Below are 21,169 nucleotides of genomic sequence, written 5' to 3' on the forward strand. Positions count from 1 at the left end.
ATTTTGATTTGCTAGTAGATGTCCCAATTAACGCAAACGGCTGCTTGTTTGCTGCAGCGCATGTGCGGCTCCGATTTTGCTAAATTTGTTAAAATGTTTTGTTGCATTTCTTTTTTTCCCCCTTGAAGTTTGCAATTCGAATTCTTGTCTTACTGCCGTGTGAATCACAAAGAACGTAATTATATATATATATATATATATATATATATATTTGGAATGTAATGTTACTTCAATACATTTATTTTATAGGAGATTTTTGATTCTCTGTACGTCCTCTTTAAGGCCCTGTTTGAGCAGTACAATTCGAAATAGATGTCTTTTAATGATTTTTCTGGTTTTTAATACGTGTCATTAACTATGAAAAAGGTTATCAGAGAGAGATCTCGGAAAAAAATTAGCATTTAAAGATTAATCAGGTGTTGTTTTTTCTCGTATTGCCACAACTTAACTTCATTTTCTTAGTGTTGTTCTCCATTCTTCAAGGAAAGAGAAGCTTTCAACGTATTGGATTGATTTTGTGAGTGAGTGAATTTAAAATAAACTAAACTTTTGTAAATAGGGTCAATCTTCGGACTCCCTGGGCTAAAGTTTAGCCCCTTTCTCTTGTAGGGAGTGAGTGGTTCTATCACTGTGTCAAAATCATGGATCCGCTGACTATTTGGTGATCTGGGGTCCCGTACTTATCTGGAAGTAAAAATACGTAGTTGCATAATTCGTCTCAGAAATCATGGCACCAGATCTCATCACGTAGCCCTGTCCCACGGGCCACTGTCCACGTAGCCCCATCGTATACGATGCCCCCATCCATTGTCGGATGGGCCCTGGTTCTATGAGCAATCTCGCTGGATTCTGAAAACAGTCAAATTTTTTCCCCCACCATATTTCACTTAAAAGCTTCATTTTATCACATCTGAACTTAATTCACAGCTCTCTGTGGCCCTTCTTAACTATCATAGCTTCCCCTTCATTTGATTTTCACCCCTCCCCTCTTGCCCCCTCCTGAAATATCCCAGGACCTTAAGAATACTGTATGACCGTAGGTTGAGAACCACTCTTTAACCTTATGAATAAATCCCCTCTTTTTCTCAGTGAATATAGGTCCTAAATCATAAAAAAATATATAATATTATTCTTATAAAGAACTTTCATCAGCTAAAAAGAAAGAGGAGGGCCGAATAATTAACACTTTGAGAGCTATAACGAGCAATGTTTGCGCTCGTAAAGATAGAAAAAAAAGACATGAAATGTAGCATATCACAAACGTAACATGATACGCGCATTCATTATGAATGATCATACCACACTGTCATCCCTCACAGCTTTCCATCAAATAACCGTCAAGTGTGTGTTCTAACAGTTGATCTTAGTCAAATCAAAACACAAGAAGATACAGATAAAGTGCGGGAGGATTTTCGGTTTAAAAAAAAAAAAATTAAAAAAAAAAAGCATTTGAAAAGAGAAGAAAGGGGAAAGATAGATGAAAAAATAGAGAGAGAGAGAGAGAGAAGTACAAGCTGATAAATGACTTCAGACGCTGCTTCAGAGGCTAAGTTCATCAGGAATGATTAATAAGGCAGAAGCACTGAGAAAGGTCTTCCCTCCTCAGTTTTCTCTGCTTTTATTTTACTTATTTATTTATGTTTTTTTCTTCTTCTCATTCTCCCCTGTAGGGATTTATTCTGCTGTCTCATGTTAGCAAAGATTGCGGATTAAATTCGTTTTTGAATGCTTTACAGTTGCTGCCGTTGGGGGTTTTCCTTGACAGAGAGACTTGTAGTAAGTAGTGTATATAAAACGTATGGAAGCATGCGGGGTTAAAAAACCACTCTTGTGTGTGTGCTGACAACTTGAAGAACACTTGGGAGTATGCGATTAAAATTATGAGGGAAGTCCAAATTTTTCCTCATCATCGCGCTTCTTTTTCTATTTTCTGCTATACGTTCCTTCGTTTCTTGAAGCAAATTAAATATTCCTTCGTAGATTGTTGTAAGCACATAGACAAAATCACCTCTGTCACCTCTATCAAGAATTTCTAAATGTACAAAAATTTCTAAGTCTTTGTTTCGAAGTTACGATTTTTTTTTTAAATTTTTGCACTTCAGAACCAGAAGAACTTAACTCTGATTTCTACAATTTTTATTATTTTACATTACAGTGCTCATGCTATCAATACTGTGAAACATTAAGCCCAAATATTAGTACAGTAATAACTGTAATAACTCGGCTAACGAAAATGATTCGGTACGGAATCACATTGGTTAGCCGAATCACGATTTGCTCTGCCGATAACACACGAGAGCCGGTTAAGATGGAAAAGATAGATTCCTAGACTGTCCAGACTGTTCATTTTGACATTATGAGTCTTAGTGTATGAAATACCAATGAATATACACTGAAAAATTTCAAGTCTGAGGCTTTTTAAAAAAATGTAGTTTCCTTTTGTTTAATTATTCATCTCACATGAAATCATTCAAAATCTTTATGAAAGAGAAAGAGAAGTATAAATCTGGAATGTGATTCTGAGGTGGAATCAAATCACAATCTGGCTCGAATGACAGTTACTCATTGGAATCGTTTTGATTGGCACGAAAATTCAGCTCACGACGTGGCTGTTTTATGTTCGTTCATGCGTCCATATCAATTAGAATGATCGTTAGCTGAATCCGAATTCGTTTACCGAGGTGTCACTGCATTTCTTGCAACAGTAAGAATTTAATTATAATAACTTCTATTGTGATCTCCTCCACTCAAAAAAAAATTCAGTGATCGTGTAAAATTAGGTTTTTTTCGTGTTACAAGTGTGTCCAAAATTTATTCATCAAACCTACTTTATTTATGTATGGAAAACAATTATTCTGAATCTTGTAGAAAAACATTTAATTTCAAAAGTTACGTTCCCACGTGGGATTCACGTTTACAGGTGAAAAATAGCTAAAAAAACTAATAAAAATGGAAATTAATGTAAGAAGTAACTCTCCACACAGAACTTATTGAAAGTAATAATTCGGCATTTATTATAAATTCAAAATTGATGAAAAATTATAGTAAAAACCGAGAATAAAATAATGCAATTAACGAAAACAAACTTGCATCAGTTCGCAACTTTTTCCGAAAGTTCGTGAGCTCTAAAGACATTAAATGCCCGTTTAACTTGTAATCCTGAGATAATGGCCTGTAAATGATAAGATATTAGGAATCAAAAGTTTTTTATATCTTATTTCAGCTAACATCAACAACCTAGTTTAGAGGATATTTGTTGCATTTAACATTTAACAACCTGGACGTTTCATTTCTCTTGCGTGAGATTTCCTCGAAGTTTTTGTTTTTTTTTTAATAAAATAATGAATCATTTGACTCTTTATACACGTATTTGCATGCAATTTTAGATTCAAAAATCTTTTTTTCCTATCTTTGAAATATGCATCTTCCTGAAAAATAAGAAATTGAATGAATAGCACGTCAATATAGAATTTCAATTTTAATTCTACTTCATTCAATCGTTTATCATCAATGAAACTCAGTTCCTGAATGATGTAATTCATTTAAAATGCAAAACTAAGGGAAATTGCCCAATAAAATGGGTGGAAGAAGAAATAAATTAAAAAAAATACGTATAGTGTATCTTAAGCAGTTGTTATTGGAAATATGCCTGTAATAGATATGGATATCCATAGAAACGAAATTGTCTCACTGGCATTGATGAGATATCTCGCCTCTTTAAAATCCTTTTATTTTAGTAATGACAAGCCTACATATTTCGTAAAGCAGATTTCTTAATGGAATACATTTTCCCCATTCCCCTTACTTTGTTTGCACTTACTGAAAGTCGGAAGAAAGCCTGCTTCATAAACAAAAGGATATTGGCATTTTACGAAAGGGGACGTCTGCTATGCCGGTGATTAGAATATACAGGGTGATTCAGAAAAGATGGAAAAAACTTTAGCAGGTGATAGCACACACCAATACAAACAATTGTCATCAAGGAATGCATGGGTCTAAAGCAGAGTTTTCTTTTAGGAAGAGGTTTTCTACGGTGCGTGCAGCGTGAAATCGCTGATTGGTTAAAAACTTGAAATTCAGGTTTTTTTTAACCAGTCAGCGTTTACATGCTGCACACGGAGCAGATAACCTTCTCCTAAGAAAACCCAGCTTAACATGAAACGCAAACGCGCTAGTGCATTTCGAAACGGCCGCTCCGCAAACGTTAAAACTGCAATTCTGTTGAAATTAATTCTTCTTCTTACTCCCCAGGTTACATTTGCATGCACGGGGTTCTTTTTCTCCCGATAAATTTCAACAGGAATGCCGTTTCGAAACACGCTAGCGCGTTTGCGTTTCATGTTAGATCACGCATTCTTTGATGACAATTGTTTGTATTGGTGTGTGCTATCACCTCTTAAAGTTTCTCCCATCTTTTCTGAATCACCCTGTATACAGTGTGTGTATATATAGTGTGTACATATTTGTTATGGGCATCTTTTGCTCAGTCACTTCGTTGAACATTTCGCCTGTTGTGGCGTTGCATTTGTATTTGTATATACATTAGTTATCCTATATGTGTCATTATTTTGATATTTTTTTCATTTAAGTATATGATTTATATTTAAAATTGGTTACCATTACAATAATTTTTCAATTTTTTTGTTTTTGTAATTTTACCCTGTTTCAAGTCCAATGTTGTACCTTTAAACATTTTAGCCTGCTCTTAAATCCATACCTCACGGTTATAGTAGAACAGAGAACGGCAATTTTTAAATACCACCTGAGGTTTCATACAGATACTAAAAAGAAATTAAGTGAAATTTTACAGTAAAAACTGATTTAGAAAAAAAAAAAGTGAAAAATAATGTTCTAAGGAATAAACTGTGCCTCCCCTACTATATTTTAATGAAACAATTTGAATAACTTAACTCGTCTAATTCCTTCAGACTGACTAGAACAATTGTGGAATTACGTAAGTATATAAATAAACAGACGTACTTTTTATTTGATTAAATGAATGTAATCCAAGGCTAGAGTTACTCGAAATATTTCGAGGTAAAATGATAAAATACATTTTTTTCCCTCTAACCAACTCCGTGATTTAGGTTGAGTTGCTGCTTCACACCCTCTCTCCAGTAAAAGAAAAATCTAAAAGACACCCTTGAATCAACAGAACAAAATGGGAGTCCACGAGTTCTGGATGCGAGTCCTTGAGTTATTTATAAACGCCCCGGCAGACAATCGTAATTGCGCCCTAAACGGGACCGTCCGCGCCCATCCCGGAATTTATTACAACCCAGTTATTATCCGAAATTAATCAATACATCGCCGTGCGAAGGGTTTATTATTTTGCTGTTCCTCATCATCATCTTCTTGAACCAATCGGTCCTCCTCTTTGTCTCTCTCGCTCTTCTTGTTGGCAAATCGAACCGGAACTTCTATCAAAAAAATCCACGATCTTCAAGTCTAGACATTGGTTTTGTGGCCCTCGTCGTCCTCCTCCTCCCACTATTACAGCGAACAAGATTCGTTGCACACGCATATGTATCAAAACAACCTTTTTATTTCAATTGCCGACTTTGAATAAAGTATATACCACACATAGAGTGAGGTCACCTGTTTCTGCTTATACATTGTTGACCCTTTCCCTCCCGACAATGATGATTACAACCGTGAAGTATGTATGCTATGGGTATATCTAATATCTCCGTGCGCGGTTATTACTGTGTTTTGTACGTTCTTTGATTTAGGACCTGACTCCCACGACTGTGTGTAAACATGGCAAGAAGATGATCATCTTCGTGGGTGAGGATGTTGCCGCTAGTATGTAATTTTGCCACGAGAGGGAGAGGGGAAAATATTTATTGCACTACTTTATAATTTTTGGGCTGAGCACATAAATATAATTTATGTAGAGAATATACAGGGTGTCCTATAAGTGCTAGCGAGGCCTTATCAACCGTCCGTCGTAGAGGTATAATTCCAATTCAAAAATTTTTTCAAAAGGCGTTCAAAAATTACCCTGTACCAGTTTTCAGTGTGAGAATATCGTGTTTCACAAAATAAAAGTAAAAAAATCAAAATTTTTAGACGATCCCATTTACTTCTAACTTCCAATTAGAAAGTTGTTGCCCTATATCTCCTTAGCCTAACGGGAAAAAATCCATGTTTCTAAGTGCAAAATATTCACTGAGATATTTAATTCGAAAACAGGAAAAAAGTTGGGGAATAAGACCAAAGACTAACGGGCACAATGCTCTTTTCCCTCATTTATGCTGTCCTTTCCCAACTTTTCTCCGATACTTGAATTCGAATATCTCGGTGAATATTGCACTTGGAAACTTGGTAAAAAATGTTTTGTTGGTCTCGGGAGAGACAGGGCCAACTTTTTAATTGGAAGTTAAATAACGGAGAGGGACCGTATAAAAATTTAGATTTTTTTTTATTTTGTGACACGCCATGTTTTTACTCTCAAAACTGATATAAGGTAATTTTTTAACGCATTTGAAGCATTTTTTTAAATTGAAACCGTACCTTTACGTCGGACTGTTGATGAGATAAAGGCCGCATTGGCACTTACAGGACACCCAGTATATTGTGTACAGTTAAACAACTCTCGTCTTTCTTGGATTTTATTACTTTTTGAATCAAGTAACACCTAAATTTCTTTTTATGAATCAGGCTGTCGAAGTCTACAATAACCTGTCGTGTAAAGTTCCTGTAGCATAAAGTTAAATAATAGTGGAGATCACAGTAGCGTCTTAGTGAAGTAATAAATATTAAGGTGAAATAATGTTCACTAAGACTAATGATATTAATTATAGCTTTGCAGGGTTTAATTAGGGCCACGGGGTGAACATGTATCGTAATAACTACACGTATTATGCATTTCCAATTCTACAATAGGTAGTCCAATGGGAAAATACACATAGTGATAGATTGGTGATAAAGTTCACGAGTAAAACGTGATGTGTTGGTGTCCTATTCAAAATCGCTATATTCCTCCGTTTTTAAAACATTTAAAGTTTTCGCATAATATAGCATGTGTTCAAATAAAGATTTTTCATACTCATGATAGAATTAATTAGCCGGAACTTTTTACTTATACAGTACTTATTTTAGTACAGAGCTGTTGAACCAGGCCATTTCCTTTTCCTCTCGTACATTTTTATCATTTCTATTTATTCCATATATATTTTCGCAATGCCTAGTATTTTTCTCCTTCTTCTCATTTCAGTATATATATATATATATAAGCTGCTCCTCCTCCGTCTTTCTCTTAACTCTGGCCAGTTTTCTCTTAGCTCAAGTCCTGGGGTCGGCCATGTCCCAACAGTCTCCGGTGGATAATCCGTCATCTTGTAGACATCTCCTGCAGGAGCAGCGTTGCAGGTCTTCCATTGTAACCCCCCAGGGGTTCCCGAAAAGGAAGACCGTATAAGACAAGAGGAAAAAAAAAACACTCCAGGAAAAAATACTTTCTTTTTTTGGATGAGGGGCCACATTGATCAGTCCTCGGGGCGCCCAGCAACACAAGAGAAGGGAAAAGAAAAACAATAATAAATAGTGAAAAAAAAGTACGAAAAAGGGAAAAGGTCAATCAATACTTCCGTTCACATTGTATGTAAGGTTCTGACCCTTAGGAATTATTCAAGAGTTCCACGGTGAGGCAACAAACTATAGAAATGAACATTGAAGGAGATCCAAATGAACGCAACAAAAACAAACATACTGCATGGAATTTAGGAACTTTACTGATTATTTTTAAAAAAATAAATGAAATAAAATTACCAACACTGTGTCTAGGATTGGAGTTCGGATGGCCCGGAGCCCGACTTCTCCTTGAGCCCCCAATTAAAAAAAAGAAGAGAAGGCCAGAATTCAATTGCAAAATATACAGGAATGCTGAAAAATATCAAAACAAAATATATTAACCCAACAAAAAAAATAATGAGAAGTCAGTATTAATGAAAGAAATAATTTTAGGATAAATAAAAGTATCTTCGATTTTGGGACTCTTGTTTGACTTGGAGCAATGGGCCCCACCCATTAAGACGTCACTGTTTGTCGTATGCGAATACTTTATCTATGGAATTATGTAAATGTATACATGTATTTTTGATATTATGTTATACTGCATTTAATATATTTATACAATGTTGTTGGCTGAGGAGGCCTATACAAGAGAAGACGTTTGATTGTAACAGAGATATTGTTTTATATTGTACAAATATTCAGCGGTCGTGGGAGAATCAGTGATAGTGGAGGAGGAGTTTGTTCTAGTCAACTATGACTAGAACAAAGCACGTATCTTAAAGTAAAATTTAGTACGAGGAAAGAACTGAATTTAAAACAGTCGGTAGAAGCAAAAATGGATTTTAATTTTTGGAGGTGAGATTCAAGTTGCTGAATTCTGTTGAGAATGTTTGGAAGTCTGTTAGAGAAATAGGAAGATTTAGATAGAATCAGTGCCGTCTTAACGCATGGCCCGGGGGCCCTCAAGAGAAGAAGGGGCCTCACAAAAATAAGAACTAGTTGAAATTTCTGAGAATGTTGCAGGTACAGCTTTAGAAAAATAACTTGGGTGGGAGGGGAGGCATGAAGTTCTTAAAACATCCCTGGATAAAATACCAAAAGTATCGAAATTTAAATAACCATAAAGAATCTTGTATTGCGTGTGCTAATCCAAATGTGGTGGCCAAACCTGTGGCCCTCGAAGTCGTCTGAATTGGCTCATAACCTTAAACCTAATTTTGTAAAAACTAAACGCCACATTTACAGATTACTTTAGTGACCAAGGACATATTAAGTGACCCGTGACACAGAGCACATAGGTGACCGGTGGTGCGGCTCCACATCACCCAAGTGACCCGCAGTGCATTTAATGATCACATAAGTGACGTGTGACGCAATTCCAGAGCATTCAAGTGGCCCGCGGTGCAGTCATCACTCAAGTTATCCGCAACATAGTTACAGATCACCCAAGTGACCTGCAGCATAGTTCCAGATCATTTGAGTGGCCCGCGGAACGTTTTCAAGCCAATGAAGTGTGGCCTGCATTCTCCTAAAGGTTGATCAGTGAGCACCCTTCGGCTAATCAAACATTCAACTCAAACACCAATGGATTTATGGTATCGATATTTAGTGATCTGTATTATATTTTTCGTGTGCCGTGGAAGATTTTTGCAATGTTTAAATCAGTGTTTCCCAAAGTGGGCAATATCGCCTCATGGTGGGTGATGGAATGATCCAGGGGGCAATAGAAGCTACGGGTAGGTATTACAGGTGCCTACCTATAGTTCCTACTATAGGTAGGTAAATACCCGTAGCATCTTATGGGTTTGCTTAAGTTGGGCGGCGGGAGAAACAAATTTCTGAAGAAGGGGGCGATGGAACAAAAAGTTTGGAAAACTATGGTTTAGATCAGAGAGTGATTCCCAACGTGTGTGTTAACGCCCCCTGGGGGGCGATGGAATGTTCCAGAGGGCGGCAGAAGCTACGGGTATAACATAGGATCCTATGGGTAAGATTGCGTTGGTGGGCGATGGAAGAAAAAAATTTCTGAAGAAGGGGGCGATGGGACAAATAAGGTTGGGAAACTATGGTTTAGTTCATAGTTCCCCAAACTTTTTGTTCCATCACCCCTTTCTTCTGAAATTGTTTTTCTTTTATCGCCCCCAACTGAAGCGAATCCATAGGATCCTATGTTAGACCTGAAACTTCTATCGCCCCCTGGACCATTCAATAGCCCACCAGGGGGCGATATTGCCTACTTTGGGAAACATTGGTTTATTTTAATGTGAAAAAATAACCACTGAAATGATCTTAATGTTTTTAGCAGTGATTCCTAAACGGTGTGCCGGGAGACTTAACGATGCCATTGGATAAGCCAAGGGTGTCATCAAATATTTTGTTGGTAATAATAATCAAGACACTGATTGCAGGCTAATGTTTCGTAGCGCTTGACGGACACGAGTGTTTTTTGCGACACATTTAAAATTCAATTCAATTAATGTGCAGAAACAAAGAAATTCCCGGGAATTTCTGAAACGTGAGAAATTCATAGAATGTAAGGAAATATATTCAATTCAAGAGAAAAAAAGAAATTATGGATGTGCATATTTAGTATTCTTGGAACCTGGCGAGTTTCAGAAACCAACATAACTTGAAGAAAAACGGGGAGAAAAGTTTTCGCTTGCAAAATGTTCTAAATATTCATATATTCCCTCTTAATCATACGAGAACTTTTATAACTATAGATTAATAATATTTTTTCTCAAAAACTCGCTTATTTTATGGCATGCGTCAGCGTAAGAACATTTTTACGTGTATTCTGAAGAAATTTATAATACTTTTTGCAATTAGGCTATGATTGAGTGTTTAGATAACTTTGTAGTGCGATGCCGTCTACATTTTACCCAGTCGATACTATGTAAGCGTGTATAAAAAAATAAATATAAATAAGTAAATAAACCGCGAAATATATAATTTTTTTTCCTATGCAATTGTATTGTATGCCTTGTATGCAGTTGTTTATGTTTCCGAACTCAAATTTTATTAAATCAGAGCAAATTAAAACATACCGTAGTATATTACTTTTTTCTAGCAGCCAAACAAGGAAAGTTTTATTCAAAATATTCTTAAGTGGGGTGCCCGAGTTCAGGCTCATAGCAATTATAAATCTATCGCGATTGGAAAATATATATATATATATATTTTTTTTGTTATCATTTCTAATTAAAAATATTTATGGTATCTCTCTTTTCAGAATTCCACGTCGAGTTACGAACACTGATGTGGACATACGAATGGAGCCATCACCTGAAAATTAAATACTAAAAAAAAATAATAAATATTTCAAAATATTCTTCTGACTATTATTTTCATATCTAAAATCCACTGTGTGGTCCAATCAGTCGCACTCATAATTTATGTCATTTTGTTTCATGTACCACCTATTATTATCTATAATTAGCCTGCTCAGCATTTAAATTTTTCGGTATTTGTATAGTAGGAATATGAACCATATAAAGCTAATATATATTTAAGTTATGTGCTTACAAATGTAGAATTGTTTGCATCTTTCAAACAATGTTCGCTAATACGCATCTAGATGTATGATTCATCCAACAAAATTCAATCAATTTTACTCCCCCAAATTTCGTTTAGGAGTGAAAATACTCCTTCAATTAGTAGGTAATTTTTATAAACTCTTTAGTACTCATTTTTTTTCGAGCTGATAGTTTTCTTTGGCAGTTAATGGATCCATATAGAAAGCAAGAAAAAAATATTTTTCAAATTGTATTCCTACTGCTTACAGAGGACTTTATTAGAGACATACAAAGCGTAAAAAATCGCACTTAAAATTAATGTATTAATGTAATGTCACTTTCCAAATGTATAACTTTCTTTGTGATTCTAACGATAATAAGAAAAAAATTCGGATTACAAAAGTCAAGGTAAAAGAAAGAAATGCAAACAAAACAAACAGAACATTTTCAGAAATTAGCGAAATCACAGCCGCGCGTGATCTGCAACAAACGAAGAGCTGTTGTCGGTAATTGGGACATCTACCAAATATAAAATAGGAGGAATATGGCTTCCCTTATGGTGCCATTCTGCATTTTTATCTCCAAACTGGCTGCAGTAATGAATGTTCGAAGTACCCTTTGCGCTTATGCAAAGCTACGCATTCAATGGTTTATAGTTATATCTCACTGACGAAAAAAAGAAAAATATGCTCTTTTTTTTACAAAAATATCCCTTAAAATTTTTGGAAAGGAGTGAAACTACTCTTCAAAAAAATTACATTTTCAGATAAGACTGCTTCCAAATAAATAATTAATTCTAATGGTCTATTCATTCGCTAAAGAAACAACGAAATATTATAATTCTCCTTCACATGATGATTGATAACTTCTCCGAGTTTGTTATTTTTTAAATCCTGAATTATTCATTCGAGTACTGTTCGGTATAAAGCGCGAGGAAATTATTTCCATGAGTACCCAGGTGCTCTCTGAAACTCTCCGCTGTCCACTCTTGTCAGAACACACATAAATTATGCGTCAGGAGCTAACGAAACTGCTCAGACGCCAAGTGTTGGAACCCCGCCGTGTATTTCAACTTGTAGAATCATAGCAATGATGGGAATCTGTTGAAATGGCATCATTATCAATTAGAAATGACATTCTTTTGTTAATCTCCTGATAGATGCGATTGCTTTCGACTGTCGCCAATGATCTTGTGGATATTAATAATAAACAAAATCACCATATTAATATAAAACCGATAACGCGTATCACATAACAAGGCACTGTACGGTATAAAAGTATATTGTAACGGGAGCTCACAATCACGGGGGAAAATTGTCGAGAAACGTACTTATATTTTAAACTAATTTCATGCTAAATGAATAATCATTATGATAAATTAATATCAATGATAAGTGATGATAATTCACCCTTTTAGTTCAATCCTTCACGGTAAAGATAAAAAAGGATCTCTTTCGGAGAGTTTTGGTGAAGTTATAACGAATGCTTCCTAATTTTAAAATCGCTATACCCGAATATCTTTTGCATCTTTAAGTTTATAAAATTCACTATCTGGCAATCACTTGCCAATAAGTCTCGTTATATGCCGTACACGTTATTACAAGATTGTTGTCATAAGCCGTACTTCGTTAAAGGGAACTTTTACTTTTAGCATTTTTGGGTTAAAACACCACAATACATGATTTCAGAAGATCATTACCGCTATAACACAATAGGAAAAATTTCACTTGTTTGTTTCGAACTGATACAAGTTTATGAAGTTTGAATGAAATATAAATCTTCGAGGAATGACCATTTCTAAAATATTTTCGTGTGGCTTTGGAATTGAAAATATAAAAACAGTGACGTTATTCTTCGCACGTTGGCATTCTGTTGGCGGAAATGGCTCGTTTCGCGGTAACCCCACCACGTGCTTATGTTGCTGCACCTAAGGAGTAAGTAATAAGGGGGTCGTAACAGGAGGGGAAACTCGCGGAATATTTATGAGCTCTCGGAAACCCCTGTGCCTGCCATTCCCCCTCAGGTCTTGTGATTGAGTACCATCCCTCCTTGCTTTTCTTCCCAACTTGTTGCTAGCTAGTTGCTCGGAGGGGGTCGATCAAAAAATAAGGGCTACCCCCCTCTTTCTCCTGAGTGAAGCACGAGTAAAATACACAGTTGCAAAATACAGTATAGAACTACTATTGTTTTATAGGTGATCAATGATCATGTACCACTGATATTTCTTGGGAATTTTTGACCATTCACACAGTTTCAATATACATGTTCAAAACATTGTGCGTCATTTATTTATACAATATAATATGGATATTTATGAAAATACGGATTCTTGATCCGAATGATTGTGATTGAAAACAAGAAAACCGAGAGTTACGTAAAAAAAATATTATGTATAACTATTTCTGCAAATTAGTCACTCATATTCAACTAGAAGCATCAATTTCGTTCGCAATATGGCTTGGTTATTTATCTAAGCTACTCAAAAAACGTGGTTTTTATAGTTCTGAACAAGGTGAAAAATGGCTAAGAGAGGATGACTATATGGAGATGATTTCCGAAGCCACTAATCAATTTACTTTTGTTGCCTTCGTCGCGAGCAAGCTCTATGTTATTTAATAAAATTTTCGGACACATCCACCCTTCGGGAACACTTAGATATCTCTCTGAGAGATGTGAAGTGGGGTGTGTCCTTCAATGTTCAATGACTAACAGAGGCGTCATAAAACAGGAGGGCTAAGCGGGATATAGTCGAGGGCAGCAAGTTCAGACAATGTGTGATCAAGAACATTAGATGAGAATGGGAGGCGAGCATCAAAATAACATATTTATTGCATTTCCCACTTGAGTACATTTTTCAATTTAAATAAATAAATAATTAAAACCAAAAAAAATAATAATCCCAAGTATATTTTTAGGTTTTACTGCAGAAATTTCAAAAATTTTATTCATGGCAAAATCGTATCGATTTTTACACGAATAATAAATTTCAAGTGAGCTAATTTATAAATAAATAATTTGAGTCCATTCAAATAATAATAAGTCCATTTAAATCTTAATTAAAGCAAACACAATTATATATTTTTTTCCCGGGAAATCGATTTCTATATGCTCTGACATTGCAATGTCTACATTGATTGTGATACGAATCTCACATCATTAGTTTTCGAATTGCTTCTTCAAAGACAATTACTTCTTCAGTCTCAATCTTTCATTTACCTTTTCTAACGTTCATACGTTCTGAAATTTTTCTTGATTGGAATTTTTGATTTTCCTAATTATATCAATTCAAAGATCGAGTTATTTTACTCGCATAAAAACATTTCACAAAAACCTAGAGGAAGAAATGTTAACATCTGTTGTTTGTAGTGTAACGAAATGCACTTTCATAACTGAACTATCGTTAAAATTTGTAATAGGATGAAAATTTTAAATTGAAATTTCATTGAAATAAGCCGCTTCATAAACCGGTTAAATTTTTAGGTTGATAAATCAACCTACAGATTTACTTTGATAAATCAAAGTAATTACTCTGATTACTTTTATAAAACCTACTGGGCAAAACTCAAACTTAAATGTGCAAACGCTTAATGCTTCACGAATATCAATGTGTGGATTAACAAAATCTGATCATGGAAGATGTAAGCGAATTTAAGAAAGAGGGTGGATGGATGAATGTTCCGTAGAAAAAAAAAAGAAGAGATCACTTTTCCCTTTTCTGTCCAAAAAACATCTTATTCGTCTTCTGAATAACATCTGTCATTGCCATTCGTTCGTTAGATTGGGTTCTTCGTCCCTTAATTACTTTGGTCCTTTCGGCTGGAAACGAAAAGGTTTTTCCCTTTCCTATTCTATTTTGGAGGAGAAAAGTAGACCCAAAAGAAAGCTGCTTTTGTCAACCAAAACTATCGTGTTTATAAGAACGAAATTCATACATGAAACCTGTAAGTGAGGTGGAGAACAGGGAGATATAATCTAATTTCTATCTTAAATATATGCAGTGAAGATCCGATATAACGACTACGGCTTGTAACGAGAATTTCTCTATAACGAATGATTTGCAAGTGATTTTCCAAGACAAGACATAACAGTAAAAATACAAAAGAAAAATTTTCGGTTATACAAAGTTGAAAATTGGAAGTGTATATATTCCGCTTTAACGTGGAAAAAACTCTCTAAAAACTGTTTTTTTTTCTCTTTCATTCGACTTATCATCACACATGCTCCTTATAAACGTTAGTCTAACGGGGTGCTTTTACGAGACAGGGCATAGAAAAGTCATATTTTTTTGCATGTTCTTATTATTTTTAGGCTTTCCTACTATACACACAAGATATGTGAAGATGTTATTCGACTTTGGTCTCTCCCAGTGACCACGGTCCCTGCCAGGGATTAATTGACCGGAACGTTCTGTAAAAAATCATTTCCGAACGACTGAACAAATCGTGCGAAAAGTCTTATTCAGATTAGCAGAAAAATGTGTAAAAACAATCCATACAACCACGGAAGTAAGCAGTGATGTAGTAACTGAGAATTGTGTAATTGCTAGGTGGTCTCGGCTCTCTCTCTCTCTAAATCACTTTGATAATTCTAAGCAACAACCGGCGTTTCTCCACGGTGGCATAGGACCTATGCCATAGGGATCAGCAAGCAGACTTGCCGTTGTAACTGATAATAGTAATATCCATACGGGTTCAAATAAAAAATAAGTTCATACTTAGGTTCAAAATGCATCATCAAAGAGAATGCTGGAAATTGCGATCTTACACATACGGAATATCACTAATTTTTTTTTCAAAAAACTGCAATTTATTTCTTTTAATGCAATTTGCTAATCACGGCTAAAATTGCTTTATGGGTGTAGAAATAAAGGGCTGCTGCTACAAATCGCAGTTAACAAAAACGTATAGTATTTCACGAAAAAAATATTCAAATGATCTGATGAGATCATATTTCATTCAGAAAAGTAAAATAAACTTGAATTTTAAACAATAATGGGAACATAAATGTATCAAAAAAATCGGAACAGCGAAAATGTAACAGAATACGGGACACAAGCGGTCAGTCAAATTTTTTCAGACATTTTACTGGTCCTTGCTTTTTTGCTAACGTATTTGTACTGGTCCTTATTTTCAGAAAGATTGAGAAACACTGGTCTATGAGAATCACCAAAAAATCAATTTTCATCAAACGACTGGAGTTCATGGACGAAACTATCTAACAGCCGTTTCAACAATGATTTCAACAATTCATTGGCGTACGCAAAGGGGAAGGGTTTGGGGTTCTAACCCCCCCCCAAGCCGAGATTATAGTGTTATTTTGCAAGAAAATGCATAACCCCCCCCCCCCCCTTGAGAAGAAAAAAAATTGTTGAAATCATTGTTGAAAACCTTACAGAGCGAAGAATTGGCATTTGCTTATAACGAGAAGATCGTTATAATGACAATCTTCCTCTTGCATTTCTTTATGACTTTTACTGTATTTTTCAAATATTATAAGAGCTTGCAAGCTTAAAAAGACAGAAAAATATTGATAAAATTATCTATTTTAATAGACTTCGATTCATGCCACTTTCTGACACATTTCTGTCACTACGGTCATCTTCTAAGACCAGGGTGTATTTAGACCAGGATTTACAGGATAGGCTTATTGCTGTCTAGCCGTTCCGAACGGCTAGACAGGAACAGCAATGCCTGGATTAGACCCCAGACCTACACTGCTGAAGACTCAGCTGCTAATCAATTACTTAGCTGCCAGACGGTAATCAAATCGAAGACATGCATCATAATCGAACTCTAGATATCCGAAACCTCATTACCAATGCTGGGAATGTGATTAGTAAAAGAAGAAAAGGAAACGAAATTTTCAGAATTCCGCTGAATATAATATGAATATTTCGCAAGCACGACAAGTTACTTGACATAGTCACAAGATGTGTGAAAAAATAATTTGTAATTATTTTATTTTTTTCTAAATCTTATCCATTCACTGTTGCAATCCTAGGAACTTCATTTTTTTTTCAATGTTAGTCAAATGTTCTAGCATTGTTCCATGACACGATAATTCGTAAAAACATAAGTTTTTCACAGAACCTATAATTTTAAATCTAAGTTTCTTCCTTTAGGCCCTAGGTGAAAATGTGTAGACTATATAATATACACATTATAGTTTGTCAAATCTGAAAGAACAAATTTTTTTTATAATGTGTGAAAGAGAGAGAAAAGAGCGTGATCATTTGAATAACATCATGATTATCTTTCTGCGTGTTGCGCATCATTTGCATGGTTTTTTTTTTTTTTTTGTTCAGAGCCTCATGCATCGAGCTTTTTGGTGGAAAAATAGTTTTTTTTTTGTGTGTGTGTGCTGTAAAGTTCCTTTCCTAGTTGAAACTCACTACGGGACGTTATAGGAAACAGGAATAGAAACATTTTGGAAGCTTTGAATTACAGCTGGGGGCTGTTTTTTTCATGAGTTCCCTTAAAAAGAACAAGAAGAAAGGGGAGAATAGCATGAAAAACGTTTTTTTAGGTGGAGTCTCTTCTTTGAAAATAGGACATCTGTTGTTGTTTACTCCCTGTAATTTACGACTTCAATCGCCGGAAGCGGAAATAACATTGACAATGTTGATGACACAGGAATGTGGACCAAAAAAAACATTCCTAGTTCACTAAAAAAAATTATTCTTTTTTTTTCCACTGAGTGATGTGAATGTAGTTTGTATGATGATTGTGCTGAATGGTACTCAGAAAGTGAATCAAGTGGATTTCAGTTCGTAGCGCTCTTTCTACGATCTATACCAGCTCAAATTTTCAGCAGTGCTATAAGTAAATTCTACATTGATAAAATCACTATTAATATGAGGAAATATAATTTTATTCCCAACCGAAAGCAATTGAATGAGTTGAATTCGTATCAAAGGACATCAATTCAAAAAACAAATTAGTGTTGCTTTTACCACGAAAGTGCCTGAACTCATCACTTGCACCCATACATACTTCGACAATATATTTCACAGTATGCTAGCCCTTAAAGTTTGTTCCAGGAGTTCAGAATCAGCATGTAAAAGTACAGTCAGCACCACTTAATCGCATAACGGATAAACGGATACCCCATAGAAACGGATAAAATCATCCGGCACCAAAATTTCTCCCATATAGACAATGTTAAAGTTCTCCGCTTAATATGATAATTTTGATTACTTTTCCCAGTTTCATGGAATATTGCGCTTCACACTCAACTAATAATACACATCAACTACTACATACATAATGTTTTTATCGAGAACCCCACAAGGGTGGGGCTAACAGAATTCTAGCCCTTTGGCCCGGGACAATTATCATCATCTTTTGCTTTTTCACGCTTTAAATTAACTATAGTGAAAGATCCCAGCCCTGATCCAGGATGTGGAGGCAGGTTTTTTATTGAATGAAATACTTGGAATTGATTGAAAATATGTTACTAGGTTAAGATTAATGCATTTACTGGCCTATTCAAGTTGTCTTCAATACGCACATTGAACTATTTTATTTTTGTTTTCTGTTGAGCCAATAGAGAGCGCAAACTTTTTTAATGAAAATCAAAACTCTTAATTTGTAATAATTGTAATTAAATACAATTTCATTTCATTTCTGATGTCTACTTTATACGAGAAGCTTTATTAATATTGATCCTTCATCAGTTTTGAATATACAACCTATATTAACGTTGCAAAATGACAATCGAGTTATTCATCGCTGAATCGGATATTGTGTACACTAGAGTCATTGATATCCGACTAAGCGGGACCGACTGTATATTGTACGTTTTCCTTTTAACCCATTCCCCTCACCGATAAATTCCTTGATCAATCACTAGTTCATCTTAATTTAAACAATTAGATTAATTAATTTTCACACACATTTATTCCGAGGAAAAACAATTTATACACCGATCATTCGGCAAGCGTGCATCGTTGATCAAACGTAATAAGAAGACATATATTCACATGTAACTAGATAACATACATTGCTCGAACACCGTTTAAAGCTCTATACATCATTTCGATGGGCAGTATTTATAACTAATTTCCAGTCTTGTCCGGAGTTAATACATTTAGAGCCATTTCATTAGAGGCATGTAAGACAGGGTTAAAGAGAACAAATATAAATGAAGATAAGGTTTCATCTTCATAGAGTTTCATAAAAAAAAAAAAAAAAAATAGAGTGAAAGAGAATAAGAAAAACCAGAGAAGTTGGTTGTGAGAAGAGCGTTTCTTATACATTTTTTTCCTTTATGCCCTTCAGCGATGAGAGTCTGCGTTTCTCATTTGGCTATCAGAGATCTGTAGAACAGCATCAATCTTTCGTAACTCGAAGAGAAGAAAGAGATCGAGAGAAGCAAGGAAAAAGATCTTTTCTTATGTTCTGATCTCTCTTTTCTTTTTTTATTATTACATCTTCTCTTTTATTTTTATTTCTTCTATCGTCCGATGTTTATAGATGGTGCTCAAACATTCTGTGTCAGCCACGGTATAGGGATTGCACAAAAGGAGAATATATAAAAAAAGAAAAGGTAAAGAAATGTATAATAGAGATCGTCATTCATCATATTATCCCATTCTCCTGGAACATCTCTTGGAAAAGAAACCGCCAAGATCCCAAAAACTCTTCCTCCTACTCACATACATTCTATTCTTATGTATGGTGTCGAGTGTTAAAAAATATACACATACATATTTCAAATTTAGAATTTATCAACGGGGCTGAAAAAACAAGGAAATTTAATTTTATGGATTTTTTTTTGTTAAATTGATTGAAAAATGGAAAAATGATGTGGCCGTTTTTTAATGAAATCTTTCATCGTGTGTGAGTAAACCATCGATCAATCCGGTGTTTGTTTTGATGTTAAGGATCGGTATGGATCGATATGTTTCCGTTGAACAAACGCAATGCTTTGATTATGACAAATTATATAGGTATTTTCCTTGTTTTTCTACCGAATATATGTCAAGATTTCACGCATGAAAGAAAATAGGTAAATTATGATTACATTGGATTTTTTTTTCGCCGTATATGATGCACATTTCCATGGCCGCCCTTAACAGGCGCGGAGCCTGGTGCGTAAGTACAAACGGGGGCTAGAGGTGTCTTAATAATTTCGGACCCCTTAGTTCCGAATTTATATATTCTGTGGGAGAGAGGGGACGGCATACAAAAATCCATATTTTGTTACGAAGTATACAGAAATGTTGAAAAATATCGATGCAAAAAAAAATATAGGTGCAATAAAATGTAAATTAACAGTAAGAAAAATTTTGAACTGGGGAAAATTTTTAAATGATGAAAGACATAATTCCAAAAAACAATTAAAATTATAACCTAATGAAAGAGATTATCGGACAACTGATGAAAATTCAGAATCGTGGAAACGTAAATAAGCAATTGGCAAAGATAATTCCAGCGACCATGAAAATTCAGAATAAATGAAAGAAATACTTCCAGACGTGATTAAAATGCAGAATTTCAGAACTGTCGAAAATTCCGAATTTTTGAAAAAAATAATTCCACAATAATTTTTTTCAGATGAAGATGTAGAATTCCAGAAAAATATTTAAAGAAAAAAATGGCAATTATTTTTTTTCCAGAAGAAAATGCAGATTTCCAGAAGTGATGAAAATTTATAATTTACGAAAGAAATTACAATTCACGTTAGTGAGGGCAGGAGATTCCCCCCAAAACGCGGAGCCTGTTACGACCCCACCTGTTGCACACCCCTGAAGGCGGCTCTGCGTATTTCAGGTAAATCATGCACGAAAGTAAACCAAATATATCTATATAATGATTGCTTCATATGTAATAGGCTACACATAAAAAAGTGATCAACTAATGTGCTAATCAATTTAAAAAGCAAATCATTGTGTTGCGTAGTGGTTCTCAAAAAATGATCCGTCGATCTATGCCTGTTACCAGGATTTTTGTCAGGAAAAGGAAAACTTGATTTTACTTCTTCAAAACTCCATAGTTCCATAACAAAATTTATTTGGCAAAAAGAAAATTATTCACAAAATTTTACTACAAAGGACAGTTGCTTCTTGCCCTTCTTCAAACATTCTTGTCCCGGCCCTGCTTGGAGCTCTGGAGATCCTTTAAATTAGAGGTTTC

At 35.0% G+C, this 21,169-nt stretch overlaps 1 long non-coding RNA gene across 3 annotated transcripts in view; it reads left to right on the forward strand.

The window, feature by feature from the left end:
* LOC149086726 (uncharacterized) overlaps positions 1-10,840 on the forward strand; it is a 271,603-nt gene extending 260,763 nt beyond the window's left edge. Inside the window, exon 4 of one of the 3 annotated variants that reach the window (XR_016192500.1) lies at positions 10,751-10,840. This is a non-coding gene — a long non-coding RNA (uncharacterized LOC149086726). The remainder of the gene's footprint in view (positions 1-10,750) is intronic. The other 2 variants (XR_016192504.1, XR_016192502.1) reach the window with 2 other exon arrangements.
* The last annotated feature ends 10,329 nt before the right edge of the window (positions 10,841-21,169 follow it).

This window comes from Pholcus phalangioides, unplaced genomic scaffold, assembly GCF_987345545.1.
Source record: "Pholcus phalangioides strain wild (caught in Gottingen) unplaced genomic scaffold, Ppha-v1.0 ptg000004l_1, whole genome shotgun sequence".
Lineage (NCBI taxonomy): Eukaryota > Metazoa > Arthropoda > Arachnida > Araneae > Pholcidae > Pholcus > Pholcus phalangioides.